This window comes from Danio aesculapii, chromosome 11 (genome assembly GCF_903798145.1).
Source record: "Danio aesculapii chromosome 11, fDanAes4.1, whole genome shotgun sequence".
Taxonomy (NCBI): domain Eukaryota; kingdom Metazoa; phylum Chordata; class Actinopteri; order Cypriniformes; family Danionidae; genus Danio; species Danio aesculapii.
In genome coordinates, this window is record NC_079445.1 from 25,125,894 (window position 1) to 25,145,284 (window position 19,391).

At 37.0% G+C, this 19,391-nt stretch overlaps 1 protein-coding gene across 1 annotated transcript in view; it reads left to right on the plus strand.

Annotated features, from left to right (window-relative positions):
- Nucleotides 1-2,327: 2,327 nt before the first annotated feature.
- Nucleotides 2,328-19,391, plus strand: part of sulf2a (sulfatase 2a) — a 68,567-nt gene continuing 51,503 nt past the window's right edge. Inside the window, exon 1 of the mRNA XM_056468564.1 lies at nucleotides 2,328-2,535. The gene's annotated coding sequence lies outside the window, so the exon portion shown is untranslated. The remainder of the gene's footprint in view (nucleotides 2,536-19,391) is intronic.

Consider the following 19,391-nt stretch of genomic DNA (forward strand, 5'->3'; position numbering starts at 1 on the left):
TTCAAGCCACACCTCTTCTGCTGAAGCCACGCCTCTACTGTGAGCACTTAATTAAAACAAGTGTGTTCAGCTTGAAGAGATGCTGCACAGGTGATTTAACCTAATTATTATTCAAGCCACACCTCTTCTGCTAAAGCCACGCCTCTACTGTGAGCACTTAACTAAAACAACAAGTGTGTTCAGCTTGAAGTGATGCTGCAAAGACGATTTAACCCAATCATTATTCAAGCCACACCTCTTCTGCTAAAGCCACGCCTCTACTGCAAGAACAACTGGCTCGGTTTTTAAAGTAAAACAAGTAAAACATCTGGCACACAGAATGATCTCAAACATGCTCTTTATTTGCTTTTGTGGTACTTCACTGTCCTATAGTCATATGCTGGTAAGTCTACACTACGTTGAACACAGGATTTTCTACAAATAAACTTTATTTTGCTCTTATATCTGCTCACTACACACATCTTGTCCTGAAGCCGCTCCTCTTTTTGTGAGTACTCAAAACAACATTTATATTAATGAACTAAACCTTTTAGATTTTAACTTGATACTTAGGGGTGGCATGGTGGCTCAGTGGTATGCACTGTTGCCTCCCAGCAAGAAGGTCGTTGGTTCGAGTCCCAGCTAGGCCATTTGGCGTTTCTGTGTGGAGTTTGATTGTTCTCCGGTTTGATTGCCCTATAGATGAATTGGGTAAACAAAATTGGCTGCAGTGTATGTATGTGTGTATGTGAATGCGAGATGGCATGTAATGGGTTATAGAAGGGCATCCGCTGCGTAAAACATGCTGGAATAATTGGCGGTTCATTCCGCTGTGGTGACCCCTGATAAATAAGGGACTAAGCCGAAGCAAAATGAATGAATGAACTTGATGCTTAGTTGTTGAAGCCACACTCCTTTATTTTAAGCCACACCTTGTGTAGTGAAGCCTCTTCTTTGCACACTGAAAGAGACATTTTCTATAAGTTAAATGAAATGAAGCTTAGGTGGAGTTTTGTTTTCTCCTGTGGCCACTTCTTTTTACTCCAGAAGTCACTGTAGCTTCGGTTCATCACTTGATTATCTGATTATTATTTATTTAATAATAATATTTTATTGAATTTTTCAAGAACAACCACAGAGAAACACATACACACACAACACTCAGCACTATCCCGGACAAATCCCATTCAATGAGTCAATGAGCAAAACCATAATGACAACATAGTTTAGTGAGTGACAACAGAAAATAAAATAACGAGTAAATAAATAAATAAATTAAGTCTATGAAGAATCCACAGAGGTTGAGTGGCTGGTTTGTTCATCCAGATATTCAAGAAGTAAAACCAGGGCACTAAAGAATTGTTCAATAGAATGAGTCCTCGGAAATCTCAGTCTTTTTATATGTATTACTGAAATCATGTCCGCAATCCACATTTGAAATGAAGGGGGTGAAAATGACTTCCAATGCTGGCACACAAGTTCAGCCACTGTCATACCTATGTCCATCTGGGAGATGAGAAATGTGTTGTGAGTATCCGAAAACAGCAAGTTCTGCATCAGGTGGTAAAGATTTACCAGCCTCAGAATACCAATCAAATATGCTTAACCTAAATGTATATAACAAAGGACAAATCCAGAAAGCATAGGAAGTCGTTCTGATTATTATTCTTGATTAGTGCTTATTTAATCATAATATTTAATTAATCATAATACATTTATTGTGTTTATTTGTATTAATTTATGTATCCAAAGTTCATTTGTATGCATCCGATTGCGTCCTTCACTGTTTTCAGTATTTTGTTTCTTATTTCGGTTGATTTGTTTCTTGGAGCGCTCAACTTTGCAGTTTGTCCGTGCCCCTGTTAACAGCCCTCTGCTCACCAGAGCTTCTGATAGTTGCCAGCCCAATAAATACTGTCTCTGTACCCGGCAATCCAGTCCCTCTGCCCTCCTGCTCCAAGATTGATCCCTTATCCCCACCCCTTCTTTTCTCTGGGCGCTGCCAGACCCGCAGCTTTAGAACCCAAGTGAATAGGTGAAACTCTGAGGCTCCAACAGATGGCCAGAGCTGCCCTGATTCAGTCACACTGCTGCCGGATGAATACCAGCTCACAGAGCCCAGAAACAGAGGAAAAAACAGAGTTCAAGGCGAGCAAAAGAGAGATAGAGAGAGTGATAGAGTTTCCCCCATGTGTGTGGGAGAAAAAGGCAATGTGTTAATATGCATGAGGGGAAGAGTAACTGTGAGAGAGGGAAAAAGAGACAACAAGAGAGGGGAGTGGACGATATTGAATTGTAGATGGAGGGACTTCTTTCCCTCCCGCCCTCTTTTATTTATCTGCTAAAGAACCACGCCTCCTTCCTTTCACATCTCCGTGTGTCTATATCAAGGGACCGGCTATGAGAGAGCCCACTTGTGTGGCTGACAGAGGGGGAGTTGAGTCAGAGGTGGTCTGTCGAGGACCGAACAGGTGACGGATCTTTGTTTCCCAGAGTTTGAAGGCTTCTGTAGTGTCGGTGTTCATCAGGAAGGATTTAGAGGTGGGCATCAGTGAGGTACGTGCCTTATGTCTTTAATTATTGCTTGATAATATCACCTCTGCAAGACTATAATGCACAGGTATATTCGTCTATTGTTAAACATCCTCCAGAGGTATCCGTGTAATGCACGAACATCAATTTAATGGATATCGGAATTGACCTTAACTTATAATTAATATTTTTCTTAGATGAAATGTTGATACAATAATTTTCTCATTGTAATTAAAAGATTTAGAAAGTTGTCTGGTGTGGTGTTAAGCTAGTATACATGTATAAAATGCTGGGTTGTATTTATATGCACAGTTCTGCACTGCATGAACATCAGTTCAACGTAGAAGCTGAAATTTGAAACACTTGTGAAACGCTGTTTTCTTTAAAGCCCAAATCATTGCAATTGAGAGATTCAGAAGCCATCTTTTGTGATGCCAAGCTAGTACTACATCTCTGCATATATATGAGTGGATTTTATTTTTATGCACTCTTTAGATTGTAATATGTGTCATTTTGCATCATATTTAATATATAGTTGAAGTCAGAACTATTATCCCCCCTGAATTATTAGCCCCCCTCTTTGTATTTTTTCCCTAATTTCTGTTTAACGGAGAGATTTCTTCAACACATTTCTAAACATAATAGTTTTAATAACTCATTTCTAATAACTGATTTATTTTATCTTTGCCATGATGACAGTAAATAATATTTAATTAGATATTTTTTAAGACACTTCTATACAGCTTAAAGTGACATTTAAATGCTTAACTAGGTTAATTATGTTAACTAGGCAGGTTAGGGTAATTAGGCAAGTTAAAGTATAATGATGGTTTGTTCTGTAGACTATCGAAAAAATATAGCTTAAAGGGGCTATATTAAAATGGTTTAAACAAATGTAAAACTGCTTTTATTCTAGCTGAAATAAAACAATTAAGACTTTCTCCAGAAGAAAAAATATTATCAGACAAACTGTGAAAATTTCCTTGCTTCATTTGGTTCATTTGTCCTCAATGCACATATTTATTTTAAGTAAATCTGCTTTTTATTAAGCCCAAATCATTGCAATTAGGAATAGCAATTATAGCGTTAGCCAAGCAATTTATTTAATTTTCTCTAGACTATAATATACACAATTCCGCATTGTAAGATCCTCAGTTTATTGTATGACTGAAATGAATGCTTGTGAAATACTCTTGAAATCAAAGTCATAAAGTCCAAATAATTACCATGGACTACGTTTACTTGGACAGTAGTCAGTTCAGTAGGCCCATATGGAATCTGCGCGCGCAGAATTCCGCAGATTCTCCACAGATTTTCCGCAGATTTTTAGGTTATTAATTCCTGTTTATTTACTTGAGTAAATGTGTGTAAATTTATATTTATTCAGTTTTTAAATTATTACAGTAATATTATTGACTAATGTGAATATGTTCATCTGATTTATGTACAATGCAGTGTGTAAAGTATTATTTTATGTCTTTTAGTAGATATATTATATAAGAGACTTGCTTTGTTTACCAAATAAAGTGAATCAAACTGGATTTTAATTTTAAATATTAAATAAAAGTAAAAAATTATATTAGGAATTATTTTTTATTTCACATATTAAGGTTTTAGTTGTGATACTGCCAAAATAATTCTGCAGAAATCCGCAGATTTTTACCAAAATTCTCAGAATAAATAGCAAAAAATGTCAGCAGATTTCGTCTGGCCCTAGACATCAGTAATCGAATTATATGCCTTAAACTGATTAGGGTAATATGATTGAGGTGTTATACGAGTTACTTTTTGAATGTTCCTTTCATGATCCCGTTTTACATGTTAAAGCACATAGATTGATTAGAGTCATTGCATCATCTTGCTATCTACGTTTCCTCAACAGTTTCGTGTAACTTTGGGTGTTTAATTTTTAATTTGTCGACTTTAACTGCAGTTTGGCACTTTCACTTTCATTCAGGAACTTTTCATTCATGCCCCCGTGACAAACTATTGGATTAGAGTAAGAATTAAGGACTGGTGGAAGAGTGTTTTTTTTATGGAATTTGATAACAAACACAAACGGAAGAAAGAAAAACCTCCGCATTTCAAAATGTGTGTGTCTGTGATCCTTTACTGACTCGATAGGTGCAGAGAATAGTGTCAAACAGCTGTGTGTATATAGACTATCCTGTCAGAAGCAGCGAAAAGTCCTACATAATGATAAAATTTGATTGCGTTGTTTACATGTCTGTACTGCACTTCAATAATGCGACTAAAATCTGCATACTCCACATGTCTTAATCATCTTTTTGTTTAGTTCAATTATGACCTTAATCAGTTTTAATTAGTTAAAAAAATCGCTGGTTACATAGTAAACTCCTAATCAGAGTATTTTATTAAAAGCGCATTATTGTTGTCCATGTAAACGCACTCGTTGAGCGATTTAGATAGTTATCTGCTGTGATTCCAAGTGCATCTATAGTCATATACTGTACTGCATTTTAAAAGCATATTTGTTTTTATTTTATACCCATATGCACAATTTTGCATTGCTTATCCCTCATCTGACTGAACTTCTTCCATCTGTGTTAATTTGTGGGTGATTTTGGCCCTTTTAAGGACTTCAACAAGAGTCTGTCGTCACCTCTGTAAAATGCTACATGACTCACGCTGCATTTTTGATAGCGAAGAACCGCTCTCTGGGTCAAGTAGGTCTCTGGAAGCTTGTGATGTTTTGAGTGCTCACTATTTGCCGGGTAGAATATGCATGACTGAGCGTGTTCTTGCGTGAGGCTATGAGGTAATGACAAAGGTGATGAGGGTTGAGAGATCTGTGCCTTAGTCATCCATTATTTAATGTGCTCTCTGTCTCTGCTCGGCCCCATAACAACTGGCCTCCTTTTCCTCTTCTGCTGTCTGAATCAGAGCCGTGGACCAGTGGTGCAATGACATTTAATGCATTGGAGCTTTATAAACGAGTTCTCATTGTCAGTGTCACGATTTCTCCCCAACACCTCCCCCCCTCCCATGATTAGAGACCTAAAAAAAGAATTATTCTTATTGGGATACATAATAATGTTCGTATAGGTTTCAAATCTTGGCATTAACATGTTTTCAAATGCAGTTTTTGGGTGACACCTGGATTTCATCAAGACCCATATTATTTCATCATGCTCTATCACTTTTTCAGAAGCATTCAGTGCAACACTTGGGTACTGCTGAATGAACAAATCCATGTTATGCAATGATTATGCAGAAAATTATGTGAATACTATATGTTTTTGTAATGTGAGAGGTATCAGTAACAGTATAACAAGACTCAACCCTGATGCATGTGTGTGTGTTCTTTTTAAAGTCCATGTAATCAGTCATTGACAATCCTCTGGCCGTGTGTGTGTGTGTGTGTGTGCAATCAATGGAATGAGGAACCGGTGTGTGTGTGAGCAGTGCATGACTTGATCTGTAGTCCATGTAAGAATGGATTTGTAGTTCTTTAGCGATCTGTGTTTTTACCAGCGACCTGCAAAGATTAGATCGCTGGTGATTTTGACAGTTTTGGTACAACACAAGCAAGTATGAATGTCTCGTTTTGGTGCTTTCTCACAACATGTCCCAAAATGACCATGTGTTAAAGGGATAGTTCACCCAAAAATGAAGATTTACTCAGTATTACCTCATCACTCATATTTACTCATGTTCAAACTACTTCTTTAAAATGAGTTCAATTCTTGAGTTTTTTGGTACAATGTAATTGTTTCATGTTCAATCCACGTAAATTAAGTTAATTTAATTAATTTGTGTTGGCACAACATGAAGGACTTGTGTGGAACCCTACATTTTTTTTAATGGTTTGAAACCATTGATGTCCATACACTCTCAGTAATATAGGTACGAGAGCTGTCACTGGGGCAGTACCTTTTTAAAAGGAACATACTTGTACCTGAAGTGTCCATATTGGTACCTCAAAGGTACATTTTAGGTGCATTTGGGTACTGATATGCACCTTTGAGGTACCACTGAGGACTCTTTAGGTACAGATATGTACCTTTTGAAAAGGTACTGCCCCAGTGACAGCTCTCGTACCTTTATTTCTGAGAGTGTAGTTTGAAAATTAATACTATTGAATGGTTACATGTTTCAACTATTTCAAAGTAACTTTGAACTTTGGCGAGTAAACAATGACAGAATTTTCATTTTGGGGTGAACTGCCCCTTTTAGTCAATAGGCATAGAGTAGGGGGTTTATTTGTAGCTTTTTCACATGATCATCTTCTACCCTATGAAAGCAATTCTATTGAATGCATTTCAACTACAATTCATACCCTATATTGCAACTGTAAACTGAGTCATTTACTTATTATAAGATAAGTAAATGCACAAAAATGCATCTTAATACCAATTGTAAACAGAGCCTCATATTTCGTACCCTCAGATTTTGGACCTCACTGAACACATACACAGACAAGGGCTTCCAGTGTATGCTCTTTCATTCTTCAAAGATTTCTTAAAGTAGTTCAGCAGTAACTTTAGAGCTGAGTGAAACGCTCATTTGGGACCTCAGTCTGACAGCACAAAATGGGGAATTTGATCTCAATTTTCTAATTCCTGAGTGGGAGCTATTTAGGGTTCATTTGCATATGTGCGTCCGTGCCTTAACAGGGTTCTATCATGATTTCATCTAATTTACAAGCTGGAAACCACATATTTTTGAATTCCTTGCAACATAAAAAGCTGGTGTATTGTTTGTTTTAGGGGAAAATATTATGTAGCAGATCTAGGCTATACAGAAGCTCAATCATTTAATTAGAATGAAAAAATTGTTGTATCAAACTTAAAAAAACACCCTCTTTCAGATATTATGCAGCGCCTGAAATTCAGCTAGCTTTTTATCAAACTAACGATACCTGCTTGCACAGGAAGTGTGTTTCGGTCATGTTGGAAGTTACTGGGGACTATTTTCAAGATGCTGCGTAATATCATTGCAACTGCTGTAACCATGGAACAAAAGCAAAGTTCCTTTGGGAGCTGTAAAATAATCCCATTTTCAAAATAAGAGTGTTCCTTTAAACCCAACTATGAAGCCTCATCACTAGCTGAAACACTATTTCTAACCATAATTAAAAAATTATGAAAAAAACTTTTATGAAATGCTATAAAAGTGGGTTTTGCATCCTAGTCATACAATATCATATGTTTTTGTCCCAACATTTGAATGTGTTAACAGAGGTTGAGCTTGTTATAAGCACGCTTGTCACAGATGAAAACAGTCAGAATCAGACAGTTCTCAAGGTTAAAGCACATAGCTGAAAGTTGTAAAGTCATTTTTCTTTTAGTTAAAAGGGTTTGACAATACAAACTAGAACTGTTTTCAATGTTGTGCTCAGAAAATAAGTATGCTCATTAAATCAATTAGTACAAGCTTTAATTGAAATTAAAATAGACTGGCAGCAAAATTGTGAATTCAATTACATGTAGAGCCATAGAGCATTTCTTTAAATGGTTCTTTGGAAAAGGTTCTTTAGATTTTTAAATACTGCATACTAAGAAATAATGCCTTTTTTAAAGGTTCCTTGGGATTGTCTTTTTTAGTCTATGTCTACTTACTTCTATTACTTGGAATGTTAAAAAAAAATGATTTCCTGTTTGTCCTCATTTGTCTCTGCATCTTTCACAAGATTCTTCTACCACACCCCAAAACATTGGACCGACAATTTCTAACCAGCCCACAGCACGTCTTTAGTGACACACAGGATCTCATTTTCATGAGCCGCTGAGAGCAAAACAAGGCCTGATATGAATCTAAAGTATAGTTTGAGCCCGGTGCCCACCATCTTAAATGTTAATGCTGACTGGAAGTCTTTGATGAGTGATTTGGAGTACAGCACCTCTGGCGGTGCCCTGTGAGGCAGAGAGTGATGTGAATGCATTATTACAGAGCTGTGCCAAGATACGGCAGGTGTCCAGCGGAGATCTGTAATTACATCCAGCCAAGAACACAGAGAGCATCAATCTTAGATCACAATCAGAATTTGTAATGAAAGAACACTTTTTTTTCTTTGAATTTCATTCAAGATTGCATTATTTTTTTACTTTAATAATCAGATCCGAATGCGAATGAAGGTATGACACTGCTATAAGTCTATGTAAGTGTTGTTGTCAATATATAAAAGCATAATTATCATAATAGCTGTCCCTCATTAGTCATCAGTCCGGCTGCTTCCTATAAAACCACATCTCTCTCTTCATCAGGCCTAAACATTCAATACCAGAATCCATCTCTCGTCTCATATAACATTAACATCTGTCACAACAAGTGGCCATCTGATGCTTAAATGGTGTACTGTACATTGGATATGGATGTAGAAGTTTAGGTTTCAATTTTTTTCTTTTACATTTAAATGAGGAGTTAAAAGAAATTAGGTCACCATTTACAAACTTCCTTTTTTATGTGGACAACAAAATAATAATAGTAATAATAATAGTTTATGTCTATCAAATGGAAGGGAGTGGGGTCCAAAACTGATCTCATGAGAAGTAAGTATGTTACGTTTTGTCAGATTAGTGGCTAATTTGTACGAATTCATAAGTTCAGTCGTATGAAATTGTACGATTTTAAAAAGGAGGCGTGGTACCCAACCCCACCCCTAAACCAAACCGGTACCTCATACCCAATTTGGTATAAGCAATTTGTACAAAATTGTACAATAGCCATTAAATCAAAAAGTTACAAATTGCCTTAGATTGCGTTTTCCAAACCACCACTGAGACTCTTGCTATTATTATTAAAATAATAATAATAATAATAAAAAATATATATATAATATATTTCTTATATTATTATTATATATTTCTTATATTATTATTATATATTTCTTATATATTCTTATATTATCTACTTCTTAGACTTTACACACCTGAAACTTGTCTATAGCACTTGTTCACTGCTGCTCTTATAGTTGTGTAAATTGCTTCCTTGTCCTCATTTGTAAGTCGCTTTGGATAAAAGCATCTGCTAAATGACTAAATGTAAATATATATATATACTTAATTAATTATGGATCTGTCGACTAAGCTGTCAGTGATTTAAAAATACTGATTCAAATGAGATGTATAAAATTTAGGTTTATTTCCATATCTGAAACTTCTGAAAACAAAATCTCATGGTCTGTTTTTTAGCAATAAAAAACAATAAAAAAATTGACAATAAATGCAACACCCCCAGTTTTTCTGAAGCACACTCCCAGATTCTCTTTTCTAGCAATGCTTATGCTTCATATACAACCCAAATTCTGTATGAACCATGCAATTTGGCCGGGGTTGACGCATCTCCTCATTAAATAATTAAATGTGACACTTCCTCATGGCTCCACTGACTTCCACCCATCGCAACATGCTGTATAATTATCATGGTGCCACATGCAACTCCTGCTTTAAACAGGTGTGAAATTATGACATTCATTGTAATTGTCACAGCAATTGTCTGATTTAAAACACATTTTAAAACAGCTCAAATCAGATCTGGGAAAAAACCTGATCTCTTGCTTATTGTGTTTACATGCGTGCTTCAAATTCTGATCTGTATCAGATGTGGGCAAACATTTGGCAGTTATATGTAAAAGTTTTTATTGATGTGATATCAAAAATACCACAAAGTCCAGTCAATAATCCAGGTCATTTCAATTTCTTTGCCATAAACATTTAATAGAAGGTAAAAGTTTGTTTTGAATTACAAATTGTGATTATCTGAAGCCATAGTGGGCTCAGACAACTCCCAGGCTAATGAAGACAACCTATTTTTTAAAGAGGTGTTGAATGGATTTACAAATGCTTGATCGTTGTCTGTTTTGGAACACTATATTTTAGCTGGAACAGGGAAGCAGTGTAGGGAACATATGTGTAAGTACTTGTGAATGTTCAATGGGGGGCTTCTGCATTTAGGATGAGCTGCAGAGGTATGATTGCATACCCTGGAAGACAACTGTGACAGTCATTGGAAATGATGAAGAATTGGACACCAAAGGAAACAACAGTATCCTTAAAGGGATATAAAGCACTAATGGGCTAACAGACAGTCACAATAAGCAAAGTGATGTTATCAATATTCATTGAAAACAGCGTTTAAAACATTTTTCATATACAATGCAATATAAAGTTGCGTCTTTTGCTCATTTTCAAAGGGCATTTCTTTGTGTTATCCTTGCCGTCTTCTCAATCGCAGACCCTCAGGGTTCTCCCAACCGAGTTTTATAGGGTCTCGCTCAGACTTCAGCTCACATCTACCCCATTACTCTCTCTGGCTTTCTCTCGCTCACCGTATCTATCTCTTGCTCCCTCAGGAGCTCAGCAGCCTTTGTGGCTGCTTATTAACTTTTATGGAATTATAGATTTCTGAAATTGGATTTTTCCTACTCACTAAAGAAAGCAGATTAGCTGGCTACTTTTACATGCACCAGAGTTTTTGTGGCCTGAAACTTAACTTGAATGTTTGACTGTGGACCATTAGTTTGGATGGCAGGTTTATCGGTCTCTTTGTTTCTTCTCTGGTAGAATCAAATCACACTTCAGCCTTTGCTTTCATAGTCTATGCAGTCAGTCTTATTTCAGCTAGAGCATATATGAACACTTTATCATTATTTATTGTTTCAATTTGCATTAAATATTGTATATTTCTGCCTTTTTATTTTCTTTATTTTTGCAATAATTAAACAATATTAATTTAAAAAGTGTTACAGATCAACTATATATATATATATATATATATATATATATATATATATATATATATATATATATATATATATATATATATATATATATATATATATATATATATAACAAACTTTTTAATTTAACTGTGATTTAATTCCAAGCCAGGCCATGAAATTGTATTTTTAATTGTTTATGAATAATTAAATTATTTATTTTCTATATTAAACCAAAAATTATGTACACTGTGAATGATCAGATTTAAGATTTTAATAAATATTGTTAGGTCTTATAAAATGATTATAAATATAGAATTTAGTGGGACAGGAACCTCAAAAAATCCAGGGGGCACTGCACTAACTAGGGACTGAACTACTTGAGATTTTAATTGGTTGAATAAGTGAATTCTGGAGTCGACAGAGAGATTTGGACCAGACGGAATCAAACAAACATAGCCTGAGGGCCAGTCTGCAACTGATCTGAGGGCTCTGATAAAACACTCATTAAATAGGCTACGTATTTCTCGTAAATGAGAAATAATGAGTTGGCTGATGTGCACTTTTCTGACAATTATGCATTAAATAGATACCTTGTTTTAGTTCTTTCCCCCCAGATTCTTTTAACACTATAGAATACTTCTTTACTATAGATACTAATATTTGTGTTTCACTGCTTTAAAAAGATGTGATTTATTTTTACGAAATGGGATAAGCAGTATATTTTAAGTGTATAACTTCACCAGTTTTCATTTGTTACAGTGTTGGTAGTGTTGTATATGTTTACTATTTCTCCATGTTACATGGACCAAGAAAATCCTGTTTATTTGTCAGCATTCAGCAAAGGTTGAGGTGTTTTGGCAGCTACTGTGCTCTTTCAAACACTACAGATTTTACCTCTGCATTTTTGTATTACTGCTAACTGTTTGGTTTGGGCTTGTAAACAAAGTTGAATTTGCAATGAACAATTATAAAAACTGGGTTTCACACAATTCCTTAATGTTCTGACTCAAATCGATTAAGTAACTTATTTGTTTTTACAAATTTAAGTGGATTGAACATAAAACATTTACATTGTCCCAAAAACCTAATGAATTGCAAGTTTGCAACCCAGGTTCATTCTGATTATGTACTCCAATATACATTTCTGGAGAGAGAAAAATACGTTCTAGGAGGTACGTTTTTTTTTGCAGTTTTTATTTTCGTGAAACCACCAGAGGCCGCTGTGTATGTTTTTCAGATCTCAAATTTCTCTCGCGAGTGCCATTTGCATCTGCTGTTATACATAAATCCACCAGAGGCCGCTGTCGACTGACTGACTTACTGACTGACCAACCAACCGATCGACCAACCCTCCCCCATCCCTAAACTAATAGTGTTTTAAAATACACTGATTAACCCGATTGACTTTTAAAGATAAAATGCAGCCACACTTAGCTCTGGCTACATAAGTCATGATCTCCAGAAATGTATTTAGGGCTACGTTTTCAGACTGAGCCGGTGTTGCAACAGTTGTGTTGATTTAGCTCATGTTAAAGTAGTTTGAGCAAGCAATAATTTTTTTGAGTGAATGTACAGTTTTACCATAGCAAAGAACACATTGAAATATTTTTCGCACACTTAATGTTTTTCTATCAATTATATTGTATTTTTTCTGAATTATTGTTTCTATTCAGCTGTTGTGTTTTAAGGCTGGATTTCTCATGATGTCATCATAGCAGGTGCATGAAGTGATGATTGTGAATGTCAGCTGTGAGGTGTGAATCATGGTAAACGGCATCTGTGGAAAGAGTTTTAAGCATTTACATGAAATGAGCCATAATGGGTGACAATGATGGATAACTGCCATGGCTACGCTTCTTTTTTAAGTAATAGTCTTTCCCAGACACAGATGTTAGTACTCTCAAGATTATCAAAGTTCAATCAGGCCAGTGGTTCGAGAACATAAATTTGACACAAGGCCTAAGTATACAGAATGCGTTGTCATGCTTTAGTTGAAGCCCATCCAAGTTTGATAGCAGTAATGATTATTATATAGGTTTTACCAGTCCCAGGACAGCTGTAATGAAAACAACAGAGAGGAAGATGAAATCCAGAGAAGGTTTTTTCATGCACGAATGATAAAAACACTGTCAGCTAATCAAAATCTACCCTTCTTTATAAATATTTATTTTATTAGGTACACCTGTCCTACTGCTTGTTATAACAAATTTCTAATCAGCCAATCACATGGCAGCAACTCATGGTCAAGACGATCTGCTGCAGTTCAAAACGAGCATCATGATGGGGAAGAAAGATGATTTATGTGACTTTGAACGTGGCGTGGTTCTTGGTGCCAGACTGGCTGGTCTGAGTATTTCTACTTTCTACTGATCAACCATCTCTAGGGTTTACAGAGAATGATCTGAAAAAGAGAAAATATCCAGTGAGCGGCAGTTCTGTGGGCACAAATGACTTGTTGATGCCAGAGGAGAAATGACTGGTTCGAGCTGATAGAAAGGCAACAATAACTCAAATAACCACTCGTTACAACCAAGGTATGTTGAAGAGCATCTCTGAAGGCACAACATGTCGAACCTTGAGGTGGATGGGCTACAGCAGCAGAACACCACACCGGTTGTCACTCCTGTCAGATAAGAATAGGACACTCTATCAATGCTTCAGGCTGGTGGTGGTGGTGTAATGGTGTAGGGGATATTTTCTTTGCACACTTTGGACCCATTAGTACCAATTGAGCATCGTGTCAACGTCACAGCCTACCCGAGTATTGTTGCTGACCATGTCCATCTCTTTATGACCACAGTGTACCCATCTTCTGATGGCTACTTCCAGCAGGATAACACGCCATGTCATAAAGCATGAATCATCTTAGACTGGTTTCTTGAACATGACAATGAGTTCAATGTACTCAAATGGCCTCCACAGTCACCAGAACTCAATCCAATAGAGCACATTTGGGATGTGGTGGAATGGTAGATTCGCATCATGGATGTGCAGCCGAGCCGACAAATCTGCAGCAACTGCGTGATGCTATCATGTCAATATGGGCCAAAATGTCTGAGGAATATTTCCAGTACCTTGTTGAATCTATGCCACGAAGGATCAAGGCAGTTCTGAAGGCAAAAGGGGTTCCAACCCGGTACTAGTAAGGTGTACCTAATAAAGTGGCCGGTGAGTGTATTTAAATATATATATTTAAAGCAGTAGATGAAAAAAAGTACAGAGTACAGATTAGCTCACAACAATAAATATGCGTCCAGTTGTTAATCTAAGTAATCTAAAGTATACCAGAGAACATTGCATATAGTCTAGTACAGGTTTGTATATAAAAGTGCATACTATTTAGTCCTACATCCTCCCTTATGCTTGCCTCCTTAGTGTTACTTTCTCTGTAATTGGTTGTGGGTGGCAGCGCTTGGGTTTAAGCCTGATTCGGGACTGAATTGTTGCCTAGTTTCTGCACAGCCCCAGAACAGAAATAGAACGATGCCTATTAGTTTTTATCTTGCCATGTATCCTGCAGTGAGTCAAGCAAACAGGCTATTACACAGTTAGCTGTGCTCTGAGTAATGATGTGCAGCCCTCATAAGAACCCACGTTCAGGAGCATCTCTGCCCGTCATAATATTTCGAGTCCTCATTTATATTAAATTGCTGCCAGAGTTACTAATAGCCACCTAGGCAGTAGGAGACGGGGGAAGATCAGTAGCTCCGGATGCTGTGATCTCACGTCTTCACGAGTGTGAGCGTGAAGTGATGCAGTTTTCATGAGGGACTTGCCCTTTGGACATAATCAAGACCAAACTGAAGGCTAATGGCTTTTCTGTTCTGTACATAATTACATCAGCGTTCGTGGCGTTGATCTTTAGGTGGAGTGTTGCATTGATGGATCACACTCTGGAGATTTACCACATTGTTAATGAATTGTAGGAAGCCATAAAGCTGTCCGTCAGCAGATTTGGAGACTTGGATTACTGTTTGTGTACTAGAAGGGTTTTTGCTCGAATGTTGCAGGAAAAGGCTTTATTCAGCTATTCTGTTTGAGGTATGATCGTGTACTTCAAAAGAGAGTGTGTGTACTTTACCTCTCGTTTCCTTTTCAGGCTCTTTTTTTGAAATTGCCTTCAGCTCAGCAAGATAAAATAGCTACTGCCACCTGAAAGAAAGGGAAAGAACTCTTCAAAGACATAGTGGAAGTGTAGAGATATATATTTTTATGATTTTAAACAGGTCCTTCTTTCCACAAACCCTTAAAGATTTTCAATCTTGCATATTATTGCATAAAATACTTAGGTCTTTCGAAGTTTCTTCCCATCAAAACTGACTGTTTATATAATGAACAACACAAACACTGGCTGATTAAAAGTTCTAGCAAGTTTTAATAACTCATTGTAGAATAAGTGAAGTTAATTTATAAACTGATTTCGAGAGGATCACGTGCTTATGATTGCTAGCGGCTGGATCCTCATTATCCAATTCTCAATGCACCAATCAGACGACTCCTAAGCTACTACAAATACCCTGGGTTACATTCCACCGCTATCTTCGTTTTGAAGAATCCCCCCTTCCACCCCAACTCCTCCTTCTTCCTAGATGGGTGACACGGTGGCCCAGTGCTAAGCACTGTTGCCTCACAGCAAGAACGTCTCTGGTTCCAGGCTTTACCAAACCAGCAGACGCTTCTGTGCGGAGTTTGCACTTTCTCCCCGCGCTCACGTGGGTTTCCCCCGGGTTCCCCGGTTTCCTCCCACTGTCCAAAAACATGCAACTTAAGTTAATTGACTAATCCAAATCAGCACCATAGACATGCTTCTAGTCTGTAGTTATCTCTTAAGAGCAATCACTATCTGTTCATTAGCTACTACAGCAGGGGAGTTCTCGAGATCTACCTGAGCTCAAACTCTCCTCTCGTCTTGCAACGGGAGGAAGCCCCGGGCTCGAGGATCTCGGGACAGCATCCCAAACAAGCTTATAATAAATCATCAGCTAAGTGTGAACTCTTGAATTAGTGTGAATTTACTTGAATTAAATTTTTTTGTCATAATTTTAGACATTAATCTAGAGAATAATTCAAATAAAGTGACGTTTGTGAAGTAGCAACGGTTTCTGCTGTTTTGACGTCAGCTGCAGATGTGAATGAATGGTGGAAGAAAGTAGTTCCTCATAAACAAGGATTTTTGAGACTCTGTGTTTGATTTTCTTTTATTATACACACGATTATGCTGTCGAACTGTTGTATAAATGCAATATCACACTCGTAGCACAGCCATATCGCACTGCTAGTTGTGTGGCATTGCTCGTATATATAAGAGCACAGAATTGCTTATACATATGATATGACAAAAAAAGAAAACCTAAAATATGACAGTTTAAAAGAAAATCAATTTGCAGCTGTTAAAAATAATTAAAATAAAAAGTAAAATAAAAATAAATACATCAATTAATTATCCTCATCAAGGCTTCATTTAGTTAACCAAAAATACAATAAAGACAGTCATATATATACACACACATTACACTTTAAAATTGTGTAATAAAAAAACACAGCATATGTTTCCATAATGATAATAAATACAGTTTGTGAAATCTTAATCATGAAATTTTATCATTCAACATTTTCTGTATTAATAAAAAGTTTAAAAGAACATTATTTATTGGAATATAAAAAAAATGTAACCCTAAAAATTGACTTTACTGTCACATTTGATTAATGTATGCAGTTTTTATTCCTTTTTAAAAAGACGACTTGCTGACCCCAAGCTTTGGAGGGGTAGTGTATATATTAAAAAACCCTGATCTATTTACACCAGGGATCTCCTCCTGCAATCTAATTAGGAGTCAGATATTAAAATGGCGAGCTGTGCGCTGGGATAATTGATTCTTTCCACTCGTTGCACACGAAACAAGCAGACAGCAGGAGATACCCTGCTTTGTCAACATCAGGCTATGTGCCCGCTTTTCGAAAAAAGGCACCCCAATCAAGCTACGTAGATTGTGCCAACAGACACCCCACACACAAAGGTACGCCACATGCATCCCAGTGTGTATAGAGGCGACTGAAAAACCTCCCGTTTGTGTGTGTGGGTTCGTCTGGCAGGTCAGTGGGAAATCATACGCGCTTTGTCTTGCAACACTTTTTGGCTGTCATGAGAGGATCCGTCTCTCTGTCTCTCCTCCGGCAAAAACGCTCAAACCCTTATAATTACCCTCTTCCTTTGAGAGTTATCAAAATGGACAACTCTCCTGCTGCTTTGCTAATTACTTTAATAGGTTCAGATAGAGATTAGCGACAGCCTAGAAGCTTATGGGATGTAAAATGCTGATAGTAAGCGAATAATTCCTCTTACCCTTTTGGCTTTGTTTGTTTTGTTTGTGTGTTTATTTTAAGACTCAAATCTGGTGTATTTATACCATGTTGACTGCAGATCATATCAGCTTGTGAACGTTTAAGGCTATTAACTCAATAGCCCAGGCTTGAAGACTCATATTGTTGTTCGCTCACCCAAATGTCGAAGCCACGACTATGTGTCTGTAGAGTCATTCACTAATGCGATTTATGGCCTATTTTATAGAGGTTGGGTCGGACTTGGTCTCTCATCAAGTAGTTTAGCTTTGTTTAGTGCCGTCCTCCCTCAAGCAGATTCTACAGGACCTCTCAATTAGCGGAGGTACCCACCTGCACCGGTCTGTTTGGGAATGTAATGGCCATTGTGATCTGCAGGGAAGCAAATGGAGGGGGAAAGCAGTGGAAATTGTGGGAATGGTAATAGTCTTTTTTATGGATTACAGATTACGATCATCAAAGAGGGTCCAGTCCTGCCACAGGGTGAAAGACTTTTACATTGGGCCCAATGACAGCATCATTAACCCAAATGGCCTTTAGTGGGACGACTCCACATTAATGGCCGGTTACCAAATGGAGGGAAAAAGTGGCTATTGTAACTGGATACTGTGCAGTGAATAGGTATAGCTAAATGTATATGCAGAATGTGGGAACTCTGCCAACTCTCTTTAAAGAAAGGCTCTTTATTGGTGTCAATGGTTCCATAAGGAACTCTTAACACACATTTAGTTCCAAAAGCATTTTTCATGATTAATATATTCATCACTCGAAGAAATAAGCAGTTCTTTTAAGAAATTTGACTGTACAGTGTAATTTCTTCCCTCTTCAATGGTTAGCACTGTTGCCTCACAGACAGAAGGTTGCTGGTTCAAGTCCTGGCTGGATCAGGAGGCCTTTCTATGTGGAGTTTGCATATTCCCCGTGTCTGCGTGCAGTCGTGGTTCTAGTTTGAATAGCACCCTGGGCGAACCCCCCATATTCATCACACTCAAATATGAAATGAGACACTATGTGGTTGGACCACATGTAATTGACTCAGTCAAACAATCCAGATAGCATACAAACTGGAATTGTACTAATATTTCACAACATCTGGACCTATCTTGCCTTTTTTGCTGCAAAGTCATCAATTATATCATCAATAGCCCATTAAAGTAACCCAAACCCAGGGCATTGCTAGACAAAGCTCACCTGTCTCCTACCACATATAAATATATTTATATATTTTCAATAAATGTAGCATTTTATTTATATTTATTATTAAAAATGTATTATTATTTTTAACTGGAAAACGATGTAAAGACACTGGAACTGGAGTGACATGCTAAGATCACTCAAGAAATCTTTTGCATGAATATTAATTATTGCAATTCTATAGAATATGGAAAAAAATGTTTTATGGAATTATCTGTTGTATTAGACCCAACACATGAATTAAAGTTAGTAAGTCTTACCTCCTCTACTCATTATCCCTCCTTTCTGCTTCATACCCATGCTTAGTTAAAATAAGATCATCATCATATTATATAAACTCAGTTTTGTCGACTTCCAAAACTCGTTGCGTGCCATCACCTCTGCATAAAAGGCTGTTACTCCGGTTTCACATCACATGAGCGGTGCATATATTTTCATCATGTATATAAACAACTGGGATTCACACCAGGAGCGGGAGAAGCGTATGTGAGGCGCGCGGGAATGGTTTTCTGCAAACATGCGTCAGTTTGCTTTCACCAGCGTTGTTTCGGTTGAGAGTAACAAACTTGCGCTTGCAAAAGACACCAAATGTGAATGGCTCCTAACATTTCTGTTTTTGGATTACCACTCTAAATTAATACACTTGCATTAAGTAAATAATATC